The sequence below is a fragment of the Hypanus sabinus genome, unplaced genomic scaffold, assembly GCF_030144855.1.
Source record: "Hypanus sabinus isolate sHypSab1 unplaced genomic scaffold, sHypSab1.hap1 scaffold_371, whole genome shotgun sequence".
NCBI lineage: Eukaryota > Metazoa > Chordata > Chondrichthyes > Myliobatiformes > Dasyatidae > Hypanus > Hypanus sabinus.
In genome coordinates, this window is record NW_026781266.1 from 399564 (window position 1) to 414543 (window position 14980).

The window sequence follows — 14980 nt, forward strand, 5'->3', positions numbered from 1 at the left end:
TTATCAACTCATTGTTCAAAACACATAAGTCTATATTCTTTAAAAAGATCCAAAAAATTGCATGTCAATTACCAATTCTGCCGGCATCCTCTACTCAAAGCTTGTAACTCGTCCTCTCCAGTCTTTCCCGCTCCCTTTCCGTTCATTGAAAGGGATCTCGACCCGAAACGTCTACTGTGTGTACCAAAGTACATATCATTCTGTGCATCGCTCTGGACTTTTAGTATCTGTAACTCCTCTTGTGCCTTTGTAAATCTGCCGGGATTGGAAGGATGTTGAGCTTGGGGAGGGTGGAGCGCCGCGGGAGGGTGTAGGACAGGTAGCAGGAAATCAGAATATTATTAGAGTCGCAGAGCACACCGAAACTGAAACAGGCCCTTCGGCCCTTGTAGTCAATGCCGAACTGTTTTCTTGTTTCTACTGCCTATTTCCAATATCCGACACCGTAGCTTGCACAAAACTCTTGTCCATGTCCTTATCCATACACCTCTTACCCACATTTCTCTTTAGTGTCTAAACCGAACCCGCATCCACCACTTCCGTTGGCAGCTCATTCCGCACTCTCACCAACCTCTGAGTGGTGAATTCCCCTTCAGATTTATCGCCTTTCACAGTTAACACGTCGAATGAGGGGGTGAATCGGAAGACGGGTCGAAGAGGGAAGGTAGTAAGGGGAAAAGAGGCTGAGGGCAGAGAGCGAAACAGAAAGTAGTGCTTATACTTGTTACCTTTCACAAAGTCTTTGATTTTCTGCGTGGGTCGTGTCCTTGATTATCCTGGTAGCACTGCTCCGATAGCGTGCGGTGCAGAGTGCGTCCAAGGATGGAAGATTGGTTTGTGTGATGTTCTGGGCTGTGGTCACGACCTTCTGCAGCTTCTTCCGGTCTCGGACAGGACAGCTTCCATACCAGGTTGTGCTGCACCCGAGAAGACTGCTTTCTACGGTGCATTTATAACAAATAGTGAGGGTTTTTGGGGACAGGCGAAATTGCTTCAGATTTTTCAGGAAGTAAAGGCGCTAGTGAGCCTTCTTGGCAGTGGACTCTGCTTGGTCAGGTGACTTGTGATATTCACCCCGAGGAACTTAAAACTTTTCACCTGTTCCAACTGCGCACCACCGATGCAGATGGGGTCGTGTGATCCGCTACTCCTTCTGAAGTCAACAACCAATTTCTTCGCCTTACTAAACAGAAAGTACACTGCCGATGCTGTGGTCAAATCAACACGTACAAATAAGATGGATGAATTTAGCAGGACGGGCAGCATCCGTAGAAAGGAGCAGTCAACGTTTCGGGCCGAGGCCGTTCGTCAGGATTAATGAAGGAAGAGGAAACGGCCCTTTAAAGAAGGAGCGGGCAGTGTGGAATGTGATAGACTAAAAACCAATCAGAGGAAAGATCAATACCTCATACACCTACTGGGTAGTCTCGAGCCCCTTGGTATGAACATCGAATTCTCCAACTTCCGGTAATTCCTTCCCTCTCCCTTCCCACTTCCCATTTTCACTGTCTCCTCTTCAATCTGCCTATCACCCCCTCATGATTCTGCCTTCTTCTACTACACATAGTGATTTCCCCTTAGATTCCTTCTTCACCTCTCCTGCCTATCCCCTCCTTGCTTCCCATCCCCCACTCCTTGATCTTTCCTCTGATTGGTTTTCCACCTGGCACATTCCACAATCCCCCCTTCTTTATAGGGCCCCTTCCCCCTGCTTCTTTAGTCCTGATGAAGGGTCTCGGCTTAAAACGTTGACTGCTCCATTCAACAGATGCTTCCCGACCTGCTGAGTTCAGCCAGCTTGTTTGTACATGTCCGTCGTCTTGCTGGCGTTGAGGGATAGGCTATTGTCTTTGCACCATGCAACTAGGTTCTTAATTTCCTCTCTGTACTCAGACTCATCACTGCCCAAGACACGGCCTACAGTTGTGGTGTCATCAGCAAACCTATATATTGAGTTCGATGGAAACTTGGCTGCACAATCATGGGTGTACAGTGAGTACAGCAGGGGGCTGAGTACGCAGCCTTGTGGGGCACCGGTGGTCAGTGTGATTGTAGACGAGAGCTGGACCCCTTATTTCACAGCCTCGGTCCTGTCTGTGAGGAAGTTGAAGATCCATTAATTATAAAAGATGCGATAATAAAATCAATTCGATCAAAAAACGGCTTAGTGAAAAAACAGGGATAGTCTGAAATTAACTATAACATTTTTGGTAAAATTATCATTTTGTCTATATGGATGTGGCTAGTAAGTGAAAACGTAAGTGGGTTTCATCTGCTAAATAAATACTTCATAAAATCTACCAATGGAACAAAATTAGCTTTATAAAGATACTTGTAGTTTTAGTGAATATAACGCCTAGATATCTAAAGGAATCCATAACCTTGAAAGAAGAATTATAATACATAGAAACAGATTCATTTAAAGGAAGCAGTTTACTTTTATTAAAATTAATTTTATATCCTGTAAAATCTGCAAATTAATTAAATAGGTTTAGCAAGGTAGGGATAGATTCCCTAGGATTAGATATATTAGCCAATAAATCGTTAGCATATAGAGAATTAGTACAAACGGTCTCAGTCATAAGAATCCCATGAATATCTTTGCTTCACGAAGAGCATTAGCAAGGGATTGTAATATTAAATTAAATAACAAAGAATTTAATGGACAACCATGTCTTGTTCCCCGTTAAAGCTGAAAAAAGGGTTCTACAATTATTAGTATTAACAGTAGCAATAAGAGTTTTATATATCATTCTAATCCAATTATTCAAATTAACACCAAAAAACAAATTTCTCTCAAACATTACATAAATATTTCCATTCGACTCGATTAAACACTTTTTCAGCATCCAAGGAGACGACGCATTGTGACGCTTTAAAAGAAGACGAATATATAATACATATATAATAATATATAATTAAGAACATTTGAAAAGGGAAAAAACTGTGTTAGAAATCCTGCTTGATCTAAAAAAACTTCATCCAATAGATTGGCCATTTTTTTGACAGGATCTTAGCATCAACATTCACTAATGGAATAAGTCTATATGGGACACAGTCAGTAGGACCTTTATCCTTTTTTAGAATTAAAGAAATAGAAATCCTCATAAAAAGTAGAGGGTAAATCACCATTCAGAAAAGTGTACTTAAACATTTACAACATATATGGAGAAAGCAATTTTCGTAATTTTATTTAGAGTACTACGGCGTAGCCATCAAATCCAGGGCCCTTAACAGATTGCATTATAAAAATAACTTTATGAATTTCGGCTTCAGTAATTTGGGCATCAAGAGTTTTTTGATCCTCAACAGAAATTTCAGGAAAAGCAATCCTTTGTCAAGAAGCATTCATTTTATAAGAATCCACCGGATTCAGTTTAGTATAACAATCATGAAAAATCGTATTAATTTCTTCATGTTCCCAAGCCAGGGTGCCAACTTTCCTACGGATTTTCAAATTTTGCCTTTTGGCTCTGGCCATTTTTAAATGAGATGCAAGCCGTTTGTTATTTTTATCTCCAAACATAAAAATTGACTTTTTCGCTTAAGCAAGTAGCCTTTAATAGGATGAGTTAATAATAAATTATATTGTGATTGAACTTCCACCCTTTGTTTAAATAAGTCAATATTAGGTGAAATCGCACAAATATTATCTAAATCTTTAATTTGTTTCGAAATCTTATCTAATTCAACTTTTGTTTGTTTTTTAAAAAAATTGAATAAGAAATAATCTGACAACGTAAAAATGCTTTAAATATATCTCATATGATTAATTTAGACATAACCCTATATAATTAAAAAAGAAATATATATATATATATCTGTGTTTCAATAAAACTAACAAAGTCAGAATTTTGCAATAAAGTTTGAGATAGGCAGGGATAACATTATTGAATTCGAAAGACAAACTCAAACGTGCATGATCAGATATGGCAATAGCGTCATATTCACAATTCTTAACACTCGGCAAGAGGCGAGGGTCGACTATAATATAATCGAATCTCGAATATTTTCTATAAACATGTGAGGAAAAAGAATATTCTCCGTCATCACGATGTAAATATCTCCATAGTTCAATTAATTCAAAATCGGTCAAAAAGGAATTAATAAGTGACGCAGAGCGATTGGTTGAGCTCTTGTCAATAAAGGGATTTAAACAACAGTTATAATCCCGACCCATTATCAACATATATTTATTTAAATCAGGCAATAGAGCAAATACATTTTTTTAAAGAAGGATCATCTAGGTTAGGACCAGACAAATTGAACAAAACAACTTTTCTACAAAAATTACCCCTTTAACAAATAAAAATCTACCATTAAAATCTGAATGAACATCTTCTTTAAGGAACAAAATATTGGATTTAATAAAAATAGATACCCCTTTAGTTTTAATTTGAGAAGTAGACTGAAATTGCAAATCATTCCACAATCTGAAAAATCTGTCTTGATCTCGTGCCCTGATTTGTGTTTCCTGGGCAAAAATTATATCAGGCTGGAATCTATTAATGATTTTAAAAGTCTATTTTACGTTTGATAGAATGATTCCAACCACGTACATTCCAACTTATTACATTAAAGCGCTTAAAAAACATATTATAATTTTACTCTGCTTTACACATGCGCAGAGCACATACCAATACAAGATGATCAAAAATGGAGGCGATGAAGAACATAACCAGATTTAAAAAACGCAAACTCCGGAACGACCCAATGAAAAAAAAACTCCAAACACACCCCCATCCCTACAGCTCAGTAAAAAGCGATCACGCTATGATGGAAAAACGAAGCCCAGACAGCCCTGTCTGTCCAAAGAAATTTTTTTTAAAATGTTCTCTACCCCGCCTCCTAGTTAAAAGAAAAAACACTGACTTGTCAGAGAAACGAGAAAGTCTCAACAGAGAAAACTGTTTATACCCAAGCATCTACAAACTAGCCGATGATTGTATTAATTGTTTTTTAAACAAAGAGAAAACTAAAAAAATATTGTCTTAAAACTAACAGCGCCATCTTAAATTTAACATTAGGTCACCTAAAAGAGATTTAAATTCAGTTATAAGACGCTATAGTTTTCTATTACGTAAAACATACTAATGTACTAAAAATGTTTAAAAGGTAAATAGTTATTAAGATCTAAAATATATTACCTAGAGAAACCAAGCATAGTATTTAATAATAAATAAACACAGTTTTCTTTAAAAAAAAAGCTAAAAAAAAAGCAAGAAGAAAAGTTAATAGCATATTTAAGCAAACTATTTTTTTCAAAAATACCAAATAATAATATTATATAAATAATTGAAACCTCTGCTAATTAAATGGAAATAGCGCCATTAGCACGAAAAAATACCAGTTAGTTAATTAAGAAAGGAACAAAAAAAGCATCAATCCAGTTATTTGGTTAAAGGAATAAATCTCTTATCTTCTTTTTTCGTAGTCGAATGTCCGTATAACCATTTAAACATTTATCCTTGAACCATGAATCTTCTTTCCAATGCAAACCGAAGATATGCACACTGAACAAGTCTCCTAATCTTCATAAATCAGCGTTCATAAATCTTCTTTCGGAAATGCTAATTCAGAGTACCAAACAATCTTCCAGGCAGTGCCATCGGAAGTTACAGCAGGTATCATTTGAACAAACGCCAGCGCAACTATTGGATCAAAAAATGTACCAGGAGGAAAATCAGGAGGAAAAAATTAAATTCTTGTTGGGTGACGCAAGGAAGGAAACAATTTCTTTTCATATGCCTGTTTCTTTACCAGAGCAAAAATTGATCTTTGCTTTAGTACCTCCTTCGGATAATCTTCATAGAAACGGAGCTCAGATTTCTCAAATCTGAAAACTCTCTGCTTTCTTGCCTGTCGTAGTACTTGATCCTTAATCATAAAATGATGAAAACAAACCTAAACAGACTCTGGTTTATCTTGATGTCTCGAAGAAAACAATTTATGTGCTCTTTGTTATAGTAGGCTGACAGCTCAATGTTCCAGTGTTCCGATGTTTCAAACTTGATAGACGCAGAGGGATGAAGGGTGTCGGGGTGTCTTTGCTAATCAGGGAAAATATTACAACAGTTCTTCGGCACGACAGATTAGAGGGCTTGTCTACTGAGGCAATATGGGTGGAGCTGAGGAACAGGAAAGGTCTGAGCACATTAATACGGTTGTATCATAGACCACCCTATTGTCAGCGTGAATCGGAGGAGCTAATCTGCAGATAGATAACAGACAACTGTAGTAGACAGAAAGTTGCGATTGTAGAGGATTTTAATTTTCCACGCATTGATTGGGACTCCCATACTGTTAAAAGTCCAGATGGGTTTGAGTTTATGAAATATGCTCAGGAAAGCTTTTTAAATCAATATATAGCTGTATCTAGGGAGGATGCAATATTAAATCTCCTATTAGGAAATGAGTTAGGGCAGGTGACGGAATTCGGTGTAGTTCAACACTTTGGTTCCAGTAATCATAATGTCCTTAGTTTCAAATTGATCATGGATAAAGATAGATCTGGTCTTTGGCTTGGAGTTCTAAACCGGAAAAAGGCCAAATTTGCAGATATGAGAAAAAATCAAAAAAACGTAGTTTGCGACAGGTTGTTCTTTGGCAAGGATGTGATTGGTAAGTGGGAGGCTTTCAAATGAGACATTTTGAGAGTGCAGAGTTTATATGTTCCTGTCAGGGTTAAAGACAAAATGAATAAGAAATAAGGAACCTTGGTTCTCGAGGGATATTGGAACTCTGATAAAGAAGAAAAGAGAGATGTATAACATGTATAGGCAACAGGGAGGAAATAAGATGCTGGGGGAGTATAAAAAGAGTAAGAAAATACTTAAGAAAGAAATCAGGAGCGCTAAAAGAAGAAATGAGTTTACTTTGGCAGTCAGGGTGAAGGATAATCCTAAGAACTTCTACAGGTATGTTAAGAGCAAAAAGATAGTAAGGGATAAAACTGGTCCTTTTGAAGATCAGTGTGGACGGCTGTGTATGGAACCAAGAGAAGTGGGAGAGATATATGTTTTTTTTTTGCATCTGTATTTACTAAGGAAACTGGAATGAAGTATGTGTAAACAAGGCAAACAAGTAGGGAGGTCATGGAACTTATACAGATATAAGAGGAGATGCTTGCTGTCTTGAGGCAAATAAGAGTAGATAAATCCCCAGGACCTGACAGGGTATTCCCTCGGACCTTGAAGGAGAATAGTGTTGAAATTGCAGTGGCCCTGGCAGAAATATTTAAAATGTCGATATCCACGGGTCAGGTGCCAGAGGATTGGAGGATAGCTCATGTAGTTCCGTTGTTTAAGAAAAGGCTCAAAAAGTAAGCCGGGAAGTTATAGGCCGGTAAGTTTGACATCAGTAGTAAGAATATTATTGGAAGGAATACTGAGAGATAGGATCTACGAGAATTTGGATAGACGGGGTATTATTAGAAAAAGTCAGCATGGCTTTGTGCGTGTTAGGTCAGTTTAACCAATCTAATAGATTGAGGAGAGGAAGGTATTGAGGTTTATCGAGGAAGATAACAGGAAAGTGGTTGAAAGGAAGGCAGTGAATGTTGTATACATGGACCTCGGTAGGGCCTTTGACAAAGTCCCGCATGGGAGGTTAGTTAGGAAATTTCAGTCGCTAGGTATACATGGAGAGGTAGTAAATTGGATTAGACATTGGCTCAACGGAAGAAGCCAGAGAGTGGTAGTGGAGGATTGCTACTCTGAGTGGAGGCCTGTGACTAGTGGTGTGACACAGGGATCAGTGCTGGGTTCATTGTTATTTGTCATCTATATCAATGATCTGGATGGTATTGTGGCAATTTGAATCAGCAAATTTGCTGATGATAGAAGATTGGAGGGGTTGTGGACAGTAAAGAAGGTTTTCAAAGCCTGCAGAGGGATTTGGACCAGTTGGAGAAATGGGCAGAAAAATGGCAGATGTTTAATGCGGACAAGTGTGAGGTATTGCACTTCGGAAGGTCAAACCAAGGTAAAACATACAAGGTAAATGGTAAGACACTGAGGAGTGCAGTAGAACAGAGGGCTATGGGAGTACAGATACATAATTCCCTAAAAGTGGCGTCACAAGTGGATAGGGTCGTAAAGAGAGTTTTTGGTACATTGGACTTTATAAATCTAAGTATTGAGTATAAGAGTTGGAATGTAATGATGAGGTTGTATAAGACATTGGTGAGACCGAATTTGGAGTACTGTGTGGAGTTCTTGTCACCTAATTACAGGAAGGATATTAATAAGTTTGAAAGAGTGTAGAGAAGGTTTACAAGTATGTTACCGGGACTTGAGAAATTGAGTTACAGAGAAAGGTTGAATAGGTTAGGACTTTATTGCCTGGAGCGTAGGAGAATGGGGGGTGATTTGATAGATATAAAATTATGATGGGTGAACATAGAGCGAATGCAAACAGGTTTTTCCCCTGAGGCTAGGGGAAAGAAATAAAACAGAGGCCATGGGTTAAGGGTGAAGGGGGAAAAGTTTAAAGGGTACATGGGGGGGGGGCTTCTTCACGCAGCGAGTGGTGGGATTTTGGAATGAGCTACCAGATGAAGTGGTGAATCGGGCTCACTTTGAACTTTTAAGGAAAACTTGGACTGGTATATGGATGAGAAGGGTTTGGAGGGATATTGCCCGGGTGCAGGTCAGTGGGACTAGGCAGAAAATGGTTCGGCACAGCCAAGAAGGGCCAAATGGTCTGTTTTTGTGCTGTAATGTTCTATGGTTCTAACTTGTTCATTCAATCAATGTGCAAAAAAGATACTTCGGACCGGGAATGGGGATATAATTGGAAACGGTAGGCTACTGGAATATTTTGTCGTTGGAGCTGAGCTGCTCTAAGATGCGTTCATTAATTAGAAGAAGGGTCCCGGCCGGAGCGACGACTGTCCATAAATTTCCACAGATGATGCATGAACTGTTGACTTCCTCCAGCATGCTGTGTCTGTGCTGCAATTCATTCGATGGTCGGTTTGGTGTGTTGACTACCTTCGTAAGCCTGGATGCGATCTTAGTTTCAGGCCCTTCACTATATACAGCGACATAAAAACAACTTAATCTGTTTTATATTATACTATTTTAATATCTATCACCAAAACAATTCTCAGTGAAATAGATCAGCCAATGACAACACAGCATTGGTCTATGACGTCCATGTCCATGGCGCCAAGGAATTACATGATCCACAATAACAAACATGAAATCGAGAAGTGAGTCCGAGCGATTTTTGCAACAACATCCACCGACGTAAAATCATCTTTGAGATTCTGCAATTTCGTGTCAAGTTATCCATACCTCATCACAACTGGGATTTTACTTGAATTACATCATGATTATGTTTACCTCAGCTGTTGGAAGACACGTCAGCCTTGTGTAGTTTTGAATTTTCAGTGTGCTGGAGCGAGTATAAATGAATGACCGTGGAGACTCATCAGCTCAGAGTTTCTTCAGCGAGATCCCGGTCAGCTGGAAGACAGGCTGAATTTCACATAGCATGCTTGAAACGTTTTACCGTGTGAGAAAGATATACTTCTTGATCATTGCCGTTATTGGTGTTCCTGGTAAGAACAGAGGCGAACTAACATTTGCTGTTCTGTGTGCGCGGACTTGGGACTCCTTCCGACAGCGTTGTGATGCCGGTATATCAGTGAGTATGGTGCAGACATTGTGACAAAACTGTGTATTCGTTCAGAAGATCCGTTGCCGTTTAATCCGTGACCCCGACTGAAAATAAAACCGGCAGTTGAACAAGCTGCAGAGCGGAAGCTAGAAATAGATAGATACATTTTGCGTATTAATGACAGACAGTTGTAATTTTATCAAAGCAAAGCCTCTGTCAAAGTAAACTCTGATAATCCACGCGCCAGCACCTTTACCGGCTATTTGGTGATTTGTATTCGGTATCTATCGCGCAACATGCTTTACTGTCAGATTTATCGCATTGCGCTGTGCTTCAAGTTTGACTGGATCGCGGAAGCGGATCGGCGTTGAAATTCAGGGGAGAACATTGGACAGCCTTTGTGAGTTAGACTCCGAACAATTGTGGGATTCCAAAACTCAAAAAAGGGTCAGTGTGTGTTTCCATGTACTACGATACGTGTAGTGAAGAAGGTGTTAGGACCCAATCCAGCAGTGTCTGTTGGAGACCGGACGGGGTAAAGTACATGGGATACTCCGCTCTGGAACAATGAGTGATGAGCCAATCCAGCAGTGTCTGTTGGAGGTCGGACTGTGTAAGGTACATGCGATACTCCGCTCTGGAACTGTAAGCAGCGCAGCATTTAGAATAATGCTCCGGTAATTTTGGAGTAACCTCTAAAAGAGGCAAATATTTTGCAACTGATACATTGGCTTTCCTTTGATAATAAGGATAGTTCTAGCACTAATGTTTAAAATACAGGCAAAATCTTTAAAATCGGGGAATAGAACTTCCTGATCAAGCGTAGTTGCAGAATTTTGAGGAGCCGAACCAAGAGTGGTGCCAGTACGCGGAGTGTGAACGTGAGACAGAAGCGGAGGGAGCGGGGCTTCGCTGCATGAGGCGATGCCAGAACGCAAGTGACGGAAACGCAGCAAACATCGTAGCCTAGAAATCGCCGAGGTATCCAAGCCAAAAACTTGTCAAAAACCTAATAGTTGGAGATTTATAATGATTTCTCCAAACCAAAGAGCGTTCACCTATTCTTTGAAAATGTCTGCTTCCCCAACCCTGCTCCTCTTCCAGGACCGAGTAGCATTTCCATTCACCCGGCATGTAATTGTACGAGGCACCTGCGAGTCCCTCTTTACACCTGTTAACATCCAGAAATGTGTTGTCTGCAAACTTCGATTGACAGTAATTCACTCAGTTTTTTGCTTTTTCTCCAGTGAATTTAGTGGCGATCGTGATCCTGTCTCGCGGAAAGTGCGGCCTTTCCACCTGCACCACGCGCTACCTGGTTGCCATGGCAACGGCGGATCTACTGACCATCGTGTTTCAGGCTATATTGCGGGTCTTTAATTATTACTTGCCCGGGACTTTTCTGGACATAACCACCATATGCAGTGTGAACTATGTCCCGTTGAGGGCAGCCACAGACTGTTCTGTCTGGTTCACCGTTAACTTCACGTTTGATCGGTTTGTCGCCATTTGTTGCCAAAAGTTGAAAGCAAAATATTGCACCGGGAGAACTGCGGCTGTAGTTCTGACAACAACGGGCTTTTTTTTCTTCTTTAAAAATGTGCCCTACTTCTTTATGTATCGACCAATGAAAGTAATTGACAATATACCCTGGGGCTGCATTCGCAAATCAAGCTACTATACGGATACCGGGTGGGTGGGATACTGCTGGCTTTCTACCGTTCTGGCGCCATTACTCCCTTTCCTATTAATACTACTGTTCAACGCGCTGACAGTCAGACACATTTTAGTGACGAGTCGCTTCCGTAAGGGGCTGAGGGGTCAGAGCAAGGCGGAGAACCGCAGTGACCCGGAGATGGAGAGCAGGAGGAGGTCTGTGATCTTACTCCTCACCATCTCCGGAAGCTTCATCTTCCTGTGGTCGGTAAAAGTTGCCGAATTCCTTTACTACACCATTGCTGGATTGGATCAGAATAATTGCAACTATTCGGAATACATATTTCAACAAACCGGATACATGCTGATGGTATTAAGTTGCTGCACAAACACGTTTATTTACGGGGTAACTCAGTCCAAGTTCAGAGAGCAGTTCATCAGCGCAGCGAAATATCCACTCACATCAATTATTCAACTAATTAACAAACAAACTATCTACGTTATTCCCAAAGGCTGGGGCAGTTTCTGTTTCCCATCCCGACACGACAGAACTGAGTGTCATCGGAGAACGTGGCAGCTGCGAGACTGGTTGAGAGCCCGAGCGAGACCCAGATCCGGAACAGACTCCTCGGCAACTGCAGCCGGCGGCTTCCACCTCCCACCGGTCATTAAACTCAAACCACCTTCTGTTTGTATTTCCACCTCCCACCGGTCATTAAACTCAAACCACCTTCTGTTTGTATTTCCACCTCCCACCGGTCATTAAACTCAAACCACCTTCTGTTTGTATGATACATCACATTCCCGCTGCCGTTACCGCCACACGTCTATCGATAACAAATCCCGCCCTCCAGTGTAAATGCTCACCGGTCTAGTGATCGGCATATCCGTTGCTTCTTGCTGACGGTGAGGAAATGGAGAACCGAGCGGAAACACTGCCGGCACAAGGAGAACGGGCGGAATTCACTCTGAGCGCACTGGAGACCAGCTCGGGACCGCTCCGTGCTCGCAGTGAGTAGACAACACCGCAGTAAGATTGAACTGTTCGCATCCTACATCGGATCGGCACGTCCGCCAACACGCTTTGAGCAGACAAAGTCCACGTGCACAAGCATCCAAAGATCAACTGTCTAGTTAACCTGTATCCAGCGAGTTTGTATCAGTTTCCTGATGCGTTCACCTGCACAGAGAGTATCTGCAGAAGGTCCGATTATCATTAAAGTTGACACGTTACTTTGTGAGGAAAATACGTTTCCTCCTCATTTCCCTGGATGTTTGGTGGGGATGGGGGAGGGATAGGCATCCGTTAGTCTTGTGAGACCATGGATTTGCACCTTTGGAAAGTTTACAGTTGTTGATGTTACTGTCTGTACAATATATACACAGGTCATACCATCGTCTATCCATTTTCTCCTTGAAATCATAATATTTCCACTGTTTTCACTGCTGGATTTCAGAATGTTGTGCATGTTTGGAATTGGTCCATGAAGGAAGTCGTTCTTGCTGGTGTATCCTGTAGTATTCTGTCGGGAAGGTTATTATGGATATGTAATAATAGATCGGTCCTCGTATCAATATGTACTCCGGCTCTCAGACTGAATGAGGATTGTATTGATAGTAATGGACCGTATCCTTCATGAGTTTGTGTTTCAAAGCAAGTTTTTGGTGAATGATACTTGCCACTTGGTTCTGCCTGTGTGAGTAACCGGATTGAACTAAACTGTTGCAAGATCCCGGAATGTGCTGGATAGTTTCTGGATTCTCCTGGCATTTTCTCCTTTTGTCGTCTTGCTGGTCTTTAACTGTGTAATCTAATATTTTTTAGTGTTAACACTTATCCTACTTTGCAGCAGAGCGAATGGAAACCCCACAAACACCCTGTTTTTGAATGTTTGCAACTCGCTCACATTCGTCTTCCCTCCCCTCTCCACAGTGCTCAACTATTTCGTTTCTCCCTTCCGCCCTACCCCTCACCATTTTCTCAGTCCACTCCAACCCCTCAGCACACCCTCCTATCTCTCAGCCTTGTTCCTCCATCCTCCCTTATTTTCCTCTCTTTGCTGTCATTCTCCTACCCCTGTCTCACTCTTCTCAACCCCATTTTCACTCACTCTCACTTCCCATGCCACCTTTCAGTCTGCGACCCTCCTCAATTCGGTTCAATTCAATTTCAATTTAATTGTCATTTATCCATATTTGAACACTCACGAATACAGACAGACAAGACAGCGTTACTACGGGGTCAAGGTGCGAAGACACGTCACCAACACTCACACACAGTGAGCACACACAAGATCATGATGACGTAATAACAATCCCGGCACAATCCCAATCCATCCCCCCCACCCCGGTGACGCCGTGGCTGCATGTATACGTCATCACACCCACACAGAACATCAGTAAAAATACAACAACGCAGGACATATTTAGTTTAAGACTGGACATCCCAGCCCACCGTTAGCATCTCCCGACGCTCCCAGACCACCTGTTAGGCGACACCGCGGCATTATGGCGCAGTTCCCCTCCCGACCATCGACTCCGACAATGTCCAAGAAGTGAAAAGGTGAACCGGAAGTTTGAGAAATCGATGATCGTACCCAACAGACACACACAGTGAGCACACACAAGGACACAATCACGTAATAAATATGTCGAGGCCCACTTCCCCTCTCGAACACTACCAGTTACCCTCGTCGAGGGGTTGAGAGACTGGGTCTATGGTGAGCGAAAAACGGAGGGATGGGGAGAATTCGAGGGGAAATGAAGTCTGCGGTGAGAGAAGTCTGACGGAGACATGGTGGGGAATATGAGAAATACTAGGAGAGAAATGACAGGGGTGAGAAAAGACTTTGGAAACAGTAAGACGAACGGGTGGAGATACTAGTGGAAAGGCGACTCGGAGAGAGATCCGAAGGGAAAGACACAGGGACAGAGATTCGGACGCGAGAGAGAGAGACTGAAGAGAACTCGTTACGGAGAGAGATTATGGGAGAGACGGAGTGGTCAGGGAGAGAGAGAGACTGGGGAGAGGTTGAGACTGAGGACGAACATCTGGAAAGCAGTGACTGGCTGACTGGATTGCTGAGAAGAGTGAATACGGGGCGGGATGTGACAACAAGAGAGAGAGTGGCGGGGTAGAGAGAAAAAAAATGAGAAGATTGAGAGGGACCTTGGATGCGTCGAGAGTCCATGGTGAATAAACAGATCGGGGTGGGTAAAGCTAGTAGATGTGGTTTGGGAAGAGAGATCGGACTGGGGATGGAAATTCGGTTGGGCCGAGACCAGGGTGAGGAGCGAGATCGGAGCACAGAGAGACGGAGAGAGAGGTTGAAACCTGGGAGAATATTGGAAGGGGGAAGCGACTGGAGTAAACGGAGACTGGAGGAAAGTGAGATGGGGGGGATAGGTAGCGATTGAAAATGAGCGAGAAAGAGACCGGGCTCGGGAGAGACACGACGTTGAAGAGACGGGAAAGAGTAACTGAGGGAGTTAGAGACTGGTGGGAAGGGGAAGAGACTAGGGGTTAGAGAAGGACAGATGAATGGGGAGACACACGGGGGGTTATAGTCTGAGTGACAGAAAGACGGCAGAGATTGACGGGGCAGCGAAAACGGGCTAGAGAGAGGCGGGGGGAGCAACGGCGGAGATACGGCAGTGGGAGACTGTAATGAGAGAGAAAGAGACCGGAAGTTAGAAAATA